Source organism: Trichoplusia ni, chromosome 11, assembly GCF_003590095.1.
Source record: "Trichoplusia ni isolate ovarian cell line Hi5 chromosome 11, tn1, whole genome shotgun sequence".
Classification (NCBI taxonomy): Eukaryota; Metazoa; Arthropoda; class Insecta; order Lepidoptera; family Noctuidae; genus Trichoplusia; species Trichoplusia ni.
Window position 1 is genome coordinate 5,528,859 of NC_039488.1, and position 12,753 is coordinate 5,541,611.

Consider the following 12,753-nt stretch of genomic DNA (forward strand, 5'->3'; position numbering starts at 1 on the left):
AGCACCCTAGTATCTAATTTCTTGTAATGTTGTGTTTTTTACTATTTTCTGTGTAGGTACCTACATACAGTACATACATTATTGGGTAAATTAATAAATAAATTTTGTTTTTAGATTGGGGATGAGGACAAATGAAGATGTGACTTCATGAACTAATTTATTTTTGTGTGGAACATTTAATACTAGATATGTGTTTTAATTCTCTTTGAATAGAGACGCGATAGTGAACTGTGACTGTGTTATTTAGCCACTTAGGTGAGACGGATATGTGTTTGGTACATGCGGAAACTGTCAGACTTTAATAATTTTTAGTTTATAGTGAGATGGCACTTGAATAAAGATGGCTAACTTTTGGCAAATTAGGTTCAGAGTAGAAGGCGACAGCTAATAAGCATAATAGTGCAAGATGTCTCCCAAGTCGAAAATAACCCACCCGTGACAGTTTGACACCCTTTTCCAAGCATAGCACCTGGCTCAGGAGTAAATACGTGTATTTAAATACAGCACCTTGCCGAAATCCAGAAAGCTGTATTTCGATGATGACAAAATATTGTGAAAGCCGGTATGAGGTCCAACGAAATGTCAGAGCGATGAAACTGGACACAAATACGCACAAAAAAGGTTTGCTTTCTCCTGCATAAGTTCGGACAGTCAACTCACGTAACATATTTATACAGGTAGCTACACCAGAATATAAATGGTCATTGAGATCTTGCCATTTTCAAGTTTTAGGACAGCATGCATCATATAGTTTAGATACTTAATTATTCTCATATATTATGTATTGATTTTAAAACATAAAGAATCCACTGTTACAGTTATTGATATGGCACGTATTATAACCACATTTTTTAAAGAAAGAGCACATTTCGTAAAGAAAACTACAATGTTTTTACTTGTTTGCATTAGATTATCATAGGTATGATGCGGTAGCATCTTTTAAGTCCATAAAAAACCATAGCTCTTTATTATCACCTTAATGTCTATACAACTTTGACCGATCGTCAAATCTTTATCATTCGAGTCCATCTCATGCCAAATTCACGCAATAAACTGCACATACTTAAATGCCATTCAAAAGGATGAAAAAGAAAGTGGGCATACGTGAGCAGTAACAGTAGGTACACAGGATTTGATCACTTTCATCTTCCTTTACTTATATACGCACCTGTTCCGAATGCATATCACGCAGGCGACGCAGGTGATACCATACAATCTATTTGTAACACGTTCGAGTGTTTGTTTACTTGATAAGTTACGCCACTCTCAGTAGCTACCTTCATATTTATTCAGATTGCAACTGCATGCAGTATTATGTCGACAGCTATGCCAATAGGTATTCATTTTAATCATAGACCGCCGTTTGATTATAGTTTTTGTTCCTATTTTAATAGTCTAGATTTATTGCAAGGAATTGTTTCGGATCATTATTTTAGCTCTGGTATATGGTCGAAATCCACATTAAATGAGAATTAGATATTCTGCAGTCATTGTAGCTAATGTTAATGAGTAATTGGAAAACTATTTGTCATACATGCTCATTGAATTGTGTACCTACGTTTTGGTATAACGAAATAATTTAAGTAGACTTTATAGAAAAGCAGATACAAATTAATTGTTTATTTGTGACTTGTCTCTTGAACGGAGGGTTCAAGGGACACAAAGACTAAAGGAATACTTTTAAAGAAATTATATATTTCTTTTAATATAACCCAGCTAAGAGTAAGTGGACGCTAAAATAGTTTCTCCTCTTCAGCTTAGCTTTTTTTGTCTTTGTTTGCGTCACGTATCGGCTGCCACCTTGATAGTGTGAATCGATCGTAAGGGGATATAAAGAAATGAAAAGCAATTTACAATGTTATTGTTTATTAAATTGTCAAATATTTCAGTTTAACAACGTAGTTCTTGCCAATTTTAAAGATTTAATTTTATAAACATAAAGCTGGCGCAGTACCTACTATTTTTCGGAAGCCAAAAATCGATTATTCGATTATTTTGAAAAGAGTAATTTGAAATAGAAAAGATGATTCCATGTTTTATTTACGGATACATTTTTAAAAGATGTCAATTTATAGGGGCGTACTCTATTTCTTCTTTCGCTGGTTTGAGTTCAGCTTCTAAGCACGATGCGCAAGCGCAGTTTCAGCACGCCGTCGCAAGAGACACCATCAGTTACTAAAACACTCAATACAAAATTTACAAACTTCATGACAACCCAAGACGATTCACAAAATGAAATAAACAGATACTTCAAAACAAAAAACACCTAAACAACAGAATTACAGAAACAACACTATTTATTAATAATATAATTACATAAAACACAGCTAGACGCGCAGTTACAAAAATAAAGTCATCGCGTCGCATTATATGTGCAGCGTGACGCTCCTTACACGTGCAGCTAAGACTTGGCAAGACTCCCGTCGGTACCTGGAGGTGCATATTTATTTCCATCGCTCTAATAGGTGACATAAAAGATAATATAATAATAATAACATAATACAATTTGCAGTAGTTTTTAGTATCCTTGGGCCATCCATGTTTATTCTTTTGTAGAGCAGGGGTAGGTGGCTCCTGGTAGATACCCCATCACATTTTAGATTAAAGTTCTCAACAAGGCCTATACATGTTGGACCTGTGTCCCCGTGTACGCTTTTAAAAAAGACCGGGTCTCTGCCCATGAAGTTATCCCGTGACGATATAAGACGGCGTTTTTATTTGAAAATTTTTTTAGAGCTCCAGCTATTACTAGGTCATTGTTTTGTTAACATTTGTATAAGAATACGTATTATTGTGTATCGTACCTATGTATTTTGCTATGAAGTTTTTTTGCGCAATTTCTTCTTCTCAACAGAGCGCTTAGGTACCGGTGAACGGTGGGTAATACGGGGTGTTTTTGCATTAATGTGATCCACGAATGCCAATCTGAGTCTGGGTGCCTTTATGCATGTTACTTAAGCAGACATTAGGCAGCAGGGGTAGCCTTTTAAATAAAGGAAACAAAGAGAAGAAGAAATATTAAACAGGTTTCTAAGTGAAAACAAAAGTCATTTATGAGCAAAATTTTACCATTATGTGCCCTATTCTTTCGAAAGTCCATTAATCTAAGAAAAAAACAATCAAATTATAAACAATAAATAAACAAAGATTGTCAATTAATCTTAGCACTACAATCAAATAAAGTTGTCAACAACAATCACAAAATATTTTCTGCATAACTTCTCTTCTTTTTCTGCAGGTTATCTTCTTTCTTCTGCCTTCTGTCAGTCGATATGTAGGATCAGGGTGTACGCAGAAGCAGTGTCGTTAGTGGCTGTTGTCATATAATAAACAACCAGCTAACCACACTGCCAACGCGGTCTAACCCATTTTCTTCTCTTCTCTTCTATGTTGTTTGACTGCTTGTCTTTTCTTCTGTGTAACTTCAGTTCGGGAGGTATCTAAAGTATAATGTGCTAAGCATAAAAAATGACTTGTAATACCTATTTCTGCATCGGATACGGTAGTGTTTGCGTATACTTTGATGTTCTGTATCATAAACTTAGAATAAAATAATACCTACTCTATTCTATTATATTGATATTTTTGTGGTCGCAAAATGACAATGTCTCTCATTTCATGAATGAAAGTTATTGTGTGAGAAATGATTACAGGTTTCATAAAATACCTCAATATTCTAATTGTGATTTCATTAACTTCTTATTTAATCATCCTGTAATGCCTCTTTACATAGGGAAAACGCCTGTGTCTTATATTCTAGGTTTTATTTCTATGCTTTATTAAAAAATCAATCCTTTTTCTCAGGAGTTCTGAAAAAGGAACGAAATAACACAGGGTTTCGAGCCCCATTTAGAATTGAAAATACTTTAGGCAGAGATTATGAAGTTAACCCCTTAAACTATTCCTAGTGCCGTTGATAGTTTCTATTGGCGTGCATAGATGTCGCCTGCGTCGGTTCTGCGCAAGTCCACGATGAACTATTCCCCTTCACAGCATACTCTTCGCTGCGATCGAAACCTGTAAACAAAAATATAGGGTATTTTGTGTTTCTTTGCTATAACTTTGAAACGTAAAAACCAAATTGCCTATTATTTTGCTCATTAGTATCACTCTTTCATTTCCAAAGTGTTTTACAAAAGTGCTACAACGTTCAACAGTCGACTTTCTCAACAGTAAGTGTACCTTAGTTACGTATGAAGTCGTGTAGGCGTGCACATACAGCCAAACAATCTAAGTGCATCAGACTTATATTCTACACTGCGATCAAACTACGGTTTTCCTTCCCATTGGTTTCTCCGACGTCATGTTACGTCAATTTAGGTAACTTTTAACTAAGGCAAAGGATGGATTCTGGGCGAATTTTAGTCAGTAGTCTGACACTACCTTCCTCTCAGTTAAAATAAGTAGCTACTTGATGATTTTCGACCCGAAAGGAAGATACCTTTTAACTTCAGTAGACAATTCTTCTATGAAATGAAAATGCTTTAATCAAATGTTACTTCTGTTTTCGGATATTTTAATATCAAGACGAAACACCTTCACTTTATTATAGAACTACAGATTTTTAATGGGGATTTTTATTTAATTGGGTTAAGAAAGCAAGGTGTGCAACATCGTCGTGGTTTTCCTTAAAAAAACTGTTTCCTCACGCTCCACACGTATTGTTCATAATTTCTCGGAATCAAACCGGATTTTCCCATAAATGTTACATATACCATCTACGGTTTTTTTTCTGTTACTCAATTGATGTCATGTCATTTATTCAGAATGATTTGGTGTAGTCGATTTCATCATGACAGAATTAAGTGTGACATTTTGAGAGAATAGAAAATTTGTTCAAATTCAATATTTTTATAATAACTATCGTGAGACTGATTCATTATTAAATGATAGTACTAGATAGTAGTTTACTAGTTTCGCGCCGCGTCTGCTCATGATTAAGGACTCCGGTTGGGTCCGAAACTAGTCGGGCTACCCCGATAAATACGCGTGAGTAAACCGTTACATCATTTAATAAATTTAATATTGTTTGAAATCGCGTTTATTTTAAGCTTTTATAATCCGTTGGATTTCACTGCAATTAATATTACCTTTCAGCCGATTATATCCATCTAAATTTTCTTTTCAGATACATGTTTTTTTTTTATAATTTCTGTTCACATAGTTTGTTATACGAGTAAAAACTAAGGATAATTTAATCTTAGTTTTATTATCTGCTAGGGTTTTTCAACTAATACACTTAAATTTTTAACCTATTATCGTCATTTTGGGCGATTCAACATCTATGGACCAGATTAGCTAAATAATTTTGTGGAACCATCATAAGGTATGTTGCTTACATACCATCGACCTTTAAGCCTCCATTTAAATTTCATTACACGCAAAGTATTATCGCAATGCATCTAATTAAATGACATGCAAGGAAAACTGGTTGTGAATATCATATCTATCGATTGAATATTCGATTATGTTTTACTACGTATGAGAGCGAATTGAGAAAGTCAAGACAGTTGTTTTTGCGGAAGAGAGACACCGCTATGCGTATGTAGTGTGCTATCTCGCTCACACTACTACAACCTTACCAAGAGATGGTGGATGGCTAATGTTCGGCAACCCATTCGGGGCAGGGTTCAATTAGTCTTGCATCTTTTATGTACCAATATATGTGTATTTAACTCCTTTAAAATCGCAAGTACTAGCAATAGGTAATATTAACGTCCCTATGCAGGTTTAACGATTCTCATACGTTTGTTTTGTTCAAAATATTACTTCACAGTTTTGACGTCTTGTGTGAAGCTGAGTTGACTTTTGTCAGAACTCAGTACCTAATCAATTCCAACTGGGCCCCGATTCTGCTATTTACAATTGCCGATAAATGAATGGAAATTGGATTAAAATGGCACTATTCGTATTCTCCTAAGTATTTTGCCAAAAAAAATATTCGAAAGCTTTGTATTGATCGTGATTGTTCTTAGTGAAAAATCATCATTCATCATTCATCGGCCATTGTAAATACCCGAATCGGGGCCCTGGTATCTAACTCTATATAAAACGTAGTTATCTAAACACCACTTCGAATGAGTCCACGCGTTGGTTTCAATGACATGCAACATGAGGCACTCATTGAGTTTTCTAAATTATTTAATGACTTGATACTGATGCGAGTCTGTTCTGTATGTACTTGTGCGACTTTATCTATAATTAGATATTAATAACCATTAGCTTATCAGTGGCACAACCTTTTGAATCACAGCGTGCTAGTACTTCACTTGTGTATCAAGATTTCTTTGACTAGGGTTATTCTGCAATGCTGGGCATTGAAGTTTGAATTATGTTTTCTATTTTGATTTTTTTTAGAATAGCTCATATTTTAGTACCGTTTCGGGGATTTACCCATTTGAATATAATGATTATATTTATGGATAGAAAAAAGGAACTATTTCTCATAGAAATGTCGTGAAATTTTGTCGTGTGTTTTCTCAACATCACAGAATTCGAAAAAGTTATGTAAGTGACGATATCTCCTTCTTTATGAATAATTTAATTTTAATAGTGGGTAATACATTATTTCTGTAAACATTCGATATGGATACAAATTACTTTCGTGCGGCATTTGTTTTCTCGTGTAGACCAGCTATGCTTCGCGACAGTGAAACGCGAAAGCAACCGCGTTCGTCTTGTCATCTGCGCTGCTTTAGATCTCATCGTAGCTATTTATATCAATCTTGAAATATGTCTATTGTTCTTTGTGTAAGGTCGCGGTGAGGGAAAATCATCTCATAATATCAGCATAGATGAAGAATAATTTTATTTCCAGTAGGTTGAAATGGGGCTTTATAAGCGTTACATCCAGTGATTCTCGTTAGGTAATTGGTTCAGAAATGTCATTATGTAGCGGCAAGAAAATTCGGAGATCGAATTTGAAAATGATCCTGCCAATTTTGACTACTATTGTACTGAGTTTATGACAAGTTATTTGAAGAGGTATTTCTATTATTCTAAGTTTACTTTACACTTGATGGTACATAAGTAATTCTAAGGCCAAGATATTATGGACGCTTTTGATGCTGACAAGTTAAGTAAAGTATTCCATGTAAAGGTTCGATCTATAGGCCTAAGTTGACCTATTCGCAAAGGCAGCGTTGCAACCTTATCCAATTTATTACTAATCTCAGTGTAACCCAGAATGTGAATGTCTTGACATTATGAGCATACGAGTAATTCACACGTAGGGTGTATCATACAGCAATAGCAACGAATTTTGAATGTATACCTTATACATTTGAAATAAGGACGAGTTTAATGAAAAACATGTGTACTTGTGTCGCAAATTGTGCGTGGCCCTTTGCACGCATGTCATATTTTTGGTTTGGCATTTGTTTTATTTAAAGTCAGATGAGTATCTTTATACATTCATGTTTTCAAATTAATGGTTGATGACCCTACCGTAAAATATTCAAAGTGTATTGATGTATGTTGCATCTAATTACTATGGTGAGAATGCAAACTGTCACATATATTGATGAATTAACCAAAAATACGAGGCAGTTTAGAGTGAAAATATACTTCAAGAAGAAGTCCAAAGAAAATAATAGTAAAGATTATATTAAGGGTAGTAAAAATATAAAATAAAACAAACTCAAAACAAAAATAATTTATTTAAATCAAATGAAACGAAAACACAACAAGATCGCATAAACCTCTCGTAAAATGTATTTCTTAAAGCTATAAAATAAAATAATTTGTCATCATGCTCGGAATGCGATTTATATCTTAATAACAACCATATTAATTACTTGGATATTACATACTAAGTTTAAAGCACGTTTACGTTCTAAAGGATCAACAATTCATATTTCGTCTTTAAAGATTAAATCTATCCTCTTCCCGAAATATATCTTGCTTAGCAACAGTCTTCTATTTTGTATATAAATGTTTCGTATTCCTCGGTGATTGCATTATGTTATAAGGTGTGTACAGTGAAATGAGATTACAGACAATGCAAGGCTACGCGTACGGCTTCCCTGGGCAGCGTGTGGTCACCCCCTCGACTCTTGACCTACTGCCACCGTTTAAACGATTCCATACTCAAATACAATTAGAACGTCATGTACAAATTGTCACCGTCATTTTTTTTTCTGGATGTTAACCTCTTTGTTGAGGTATGCCTGATTCTTACCGGCCAAGAGGTATCTACTTTTTTATTATTTCTTCCCAGTTTGACATATATAATTTTAAACGTAATCCTAAAAGTAGGTTACAATCCTGTTTAGAGCTGCACTTGTTTCATGCTAGTATTATGTATCATACAGTACCTACATAAAAAATACTTCCATTTTTTCAAGTATCAAGTGAAATTGCAAACAAATCCCCAAAACAGATGATAAAAGACTTTCATATCATTTTGCTCTCTCTCAAATGTTAAAAGGTACTTATTATTTTAACGAGTAGAAAGTTTTCAGAAAGCTGTATTTTTTACACTCCATATTAGGAGAAATTATACATTATTTTTTGGTCATGCAACTGTTTAGATGACTCTACTGTATGATGTCATCACTTTCTTTACGTCTACTTTATTAGCGCAAATTGAAATAATGTTTTTTATTTATAAAAAAAAAACACTTTAGTCAATAAGATAGAGAGAACAGTAAATTTTAAACAAATTACTGAACGGATTTTCAAATAGAGAATGCAAGCTCGATTCAATAAAATTTGCGCACGCGCACATAATAACGGTAGTAAAAAAACAAAGTACGATCAATCTTATTTGTCTGTTACGTGTTTAGTTTTCTCTGAAACGCTAGTCTATAGTATTTTTTTCATGCTTGTTAGTTTATACGATTTCTTCAATCTTAATATCAAAGGAAATATTTGTTCAATAGATCTATTTATTCCAATATGTTTATTTGCAAATTGATGGTTTTGTGAAATATATAAGAGAGCTGACCTTTGCTCTCCATTTCCGAAATGAGAATATCAATAGTAAAGTACGACATCGAAGTATCTCCTAATAAAGTCGTTAGGAAATAATTCAGACCTCAAAAGATCTGGACACAGCGTGCGCATCTGAGCCTAGCTACCAATAGCTGGAACTCTCACCTGATACTGATATGAGTCTATATGAAGTTTCTATATCTATTTGGACTCTATTTTAGTAATGGAAATACGAAATACAAGCGTTTAATATTAATCAGAAACCCTGTATGCTTATTGTAGAGATAGCCATGAGCTGGCAATTGTGCTAGCCTCGCTAAGATTACCAAGGCCAAGCGAGTGTAGTGCATATCAGAATCTATGAATATGAACGCAACATTGTTTGCTATTTCAACGTGCTGCTAATTATACCGCGTGGCCAATATTTTGTTGTTGCCGTGGGCAAACAGCTGACAGCTCTCAAACTCACACCAGACAACTAAAATTCTACAATTATTTTCAATACTCTCTATCCCAACGCAGTAAGGTTGAAATTCGTGTGCTTTTGTTTTGTAATGCTCACTCATAATTGTGTCAGTTGAGACTTGATTTATGTTGGCCTTCTCTCAATCTGAATATGTTTTACTAGATTTTGCGAATGACTTAGATCACCTGAATTTGAGAATTCTGGTTTTATACTTCGATATGTTATTTTAAAGCTGATTTATTACGGGTCATGCGAGTCATGTACAGGTTAATTTATACTAACGAACCTAAACGTTTTATGCATTAAATACTTTTCATACTTGAACTCTTTGTTAATTTGGAACTTAACTGTATACTATAACTGTATGTAGAGTTCTTCATTTTATGGTTAATAATGCCATTAACCTTGAAAAATATTAGCATCGATTAATAATTCTGACTATAAAGCAGAATATTAAAATAATCTCAACTTTCATTTTCGGTGTTATTTCTCGTTTCCTAAGCATCATTTATGAGACATTTTCATTACTTTACTCGTCGACCTTTGACTACTTTAACCCTATTCACGTAGTAAAATTTTCTATTTAAGTACTTGTGTCTGTAAACTCGGCTTAAACAAACATACATACATACATAAACCTACTTACGTGAACGATCGTATTTACATTTAAATAAGTCTTTATCAGCAGTCGTAATTTCATATCCAGTTTCTTGTTTCCAATATTGCTTGTAGTCCTAAAAGATTTCTATTATTAGAAATCTACTACAGAATAATCCCAGTCTTAGCGTCGTGAATCGTGGAGTTATGTGACGGTAAAGAATTGTTATCCCTTGCGTACAACTCCGTACAAGTGACTGCAATATTGCGGCGAGTGCCGACGGTAATTATCGGTGAAGGCTGACCGAGGGAACCGCGGCCACAATGGCTTCCTACCATTACAACCGTCAGTGTTCTAAACTATATGTAGGTACTACAGCTCCTACTACCACGTAACATGCAGGAACTAGAACATGTACCGCATCACATATGTCTCAGGCACGAATGGAATGAGAAAAGAAATAAAACAAAAATAAACCGTAGAAAGCTGTAATAAAACCCACAAAAATAATAATCAAAATACAACAAAATCAACAATTCGTAATTCTGTTATGGAAAAAAAATAACTAATTTACATAAGTGCTTACATATTATAAATAATAATTTGTATACAAAATACTATTAAAAGGAAAAGCCAAATAAGACAATGACTACACATAATACATAAAGCGGACAATGAACTCGGAGATTTCTTTGACACAATTTACGAAATAATTAAAAAGCGTAAAGATAACATAAAACTAAACAAAATAAAATAGGAAAAAAAATATAAATAAGGTGCAGCATTTGTAAATAGTAAAAACGTTCACTAGAGTTCATAACAGTTCATGGAACTGGTCGGTGGATACGTCGCGTCGGGACCGTCGCTACACGCGCCGGGGTGTCGTACCAGATAGTGCATTTACAGTGTCAACTTTGCCTTAACGCAAAACTGTAGCGTGCTTTGCAAACGCACTCCTGGCACGAACTCCGGAGCGTAAAACTTGTGAGCCGCACTACACAGTCTATGCACTATACGGAACGTCTTTGCCGTTTAACACGAAAACTTGGTGTCCCAATCTATCTAGGTACTAGGCACATGACATGATGCAGGTCTCATTTCTCAAAGCGGTTAGTGCAAGCGACGAAATAGTTAGTATTGCGTGCATACAGAAATACATGCTAATTTCTCATGCTGTCAGTCGTGTCGTGTATCCGATGCCGTAATTATTTTTCAATTTACGTCAAGTGTTATTCGAGTGCTTTCACATTGAAATTTTGACTTGCAAAGAAAGCTGAATGATTGATGACTATGACGTAATGATTCATGTATGTAATTATTATTCATTTAATTTGCGTTTATGGTTTGTGTTGATTGTTATTCTACGTAGACGATGTTCCATCATACGATTGACACCGACGGTTATGGATGTGTTGAATGACAAGGCCGTGGATGACAGCACGCGGGGGAAATCATGGATTATCATAATTGTAATTCATTACGTATGTATTGACGCATCACCTATACAAAGGAAACTTAATTATTAGTGACGGAGTTAGTGTTGTTGGCGTTGTTGCCATGAAAGTGAGTGTAATCCTGAATATATAAAATGAAGTAATTAAAGTTTTGTTACACAAGCTCTAAGTGGATATTATTAAATGACTTTCAATAATGTTCTAAGGAAATTGTTAATATAAACGCCTGCTTTAAGAAGCGGACATGCAAAAGTTTTCACCAGCGTAATTTTCCTTTTTACGACCATATAACTATTCATGAGAGTAAATAAAAATACTGGTTCGCACATTGCCCGATTTTATAGCTATGACTAATCATGCTGTACGAGGAAAATGACATTGCCGAGGTTAACATTATAAAGGCTTATTTAGACGAGAAATATCGTACAAGTTGTATTACGATGAAATATCACTTTTGATACCGCGTCTCCGCAGTGTATTGCAACTCGCAAGACGTTTCTCGCACCGTCTAAATGTGCCTTTATGCTCATAACACGAACGTGGCGAGTTCTCCCACAGATTCGAAAGCCTTGTGTTTTTAAAATATTCAAAAATGAAAGTGTGGAGTGAAAGCGTGACATATAAATAATGAGTTGTGATAACGCAGACGCGTCTTAGTGATGCTGAGAAAGAATTTTATATGAATGCATTAATTACAGACGCCATCTTTGCTTAGTGAGAGTAATTATATTAGGCATCTGTAATTAAAACTTTTGGACGAAGTGAGTGTCGCGGTGAAGCGAAAAATATTTTACACATTTTTAGACGCACGTGAGATTAATTACGTTTCTAGTTTCATGAAATATTTGGACAGTTATATTTCAGTTTTAGAACTCTGTTACGCTTAATAAATCATAGTTGGAATTGTGTTCCGTTTATTGTCCATTGATTTTCATACGCGTGATTTCTAAACATAGAAAAAAATATTTAAATGTTTTCTGACTATTAATAATTATGTAATAGACCCACTGTTAATGCTTATGACAGTATTTATTGCAGTACTGTTTATTTTCATTGCATGCTAGATAACTACATTATTTACAAAGACTAGGTACTCTTTTGATTTCACTGACAACCGGAACTTGATTCATCCGAAGTTTTATTGATATGATAAAAGCTGATAAACCGTGTTTATTTTGATTTTTAATCGTAACTTTGATACAATACAACTGACTTTTCCGATCAGTCTTTTAAGTAGGAAAACTTTATTCAAGACTGTATTAGCTGGAATTATTGCTACATTATTATATGAAACGAACTAA

General features: G+C 34.3%; 1 long non-coding RNA gene across 1 annotated transcript in view; it reads right to left on the reverse strand.

Annotated features, from left to right (window-relative positions):
- Positions 1–1,849: 1,849 nt before the first annotated feature.
- Positions 1,850–12,753, reverse strand: part of LOC113498433 — a 33,865-nt gene continuing 22,961 nt past the window's right edge. The window contains exon 2 of the long non-coding RNA XR_003401022.1: positions 1,850–4,017. This is a non-coding gene — a long non-coding RNA (uncharacterized LOC113498433). The remainder of the gene's footprint in view (positions 4,018–12,753) is intronic.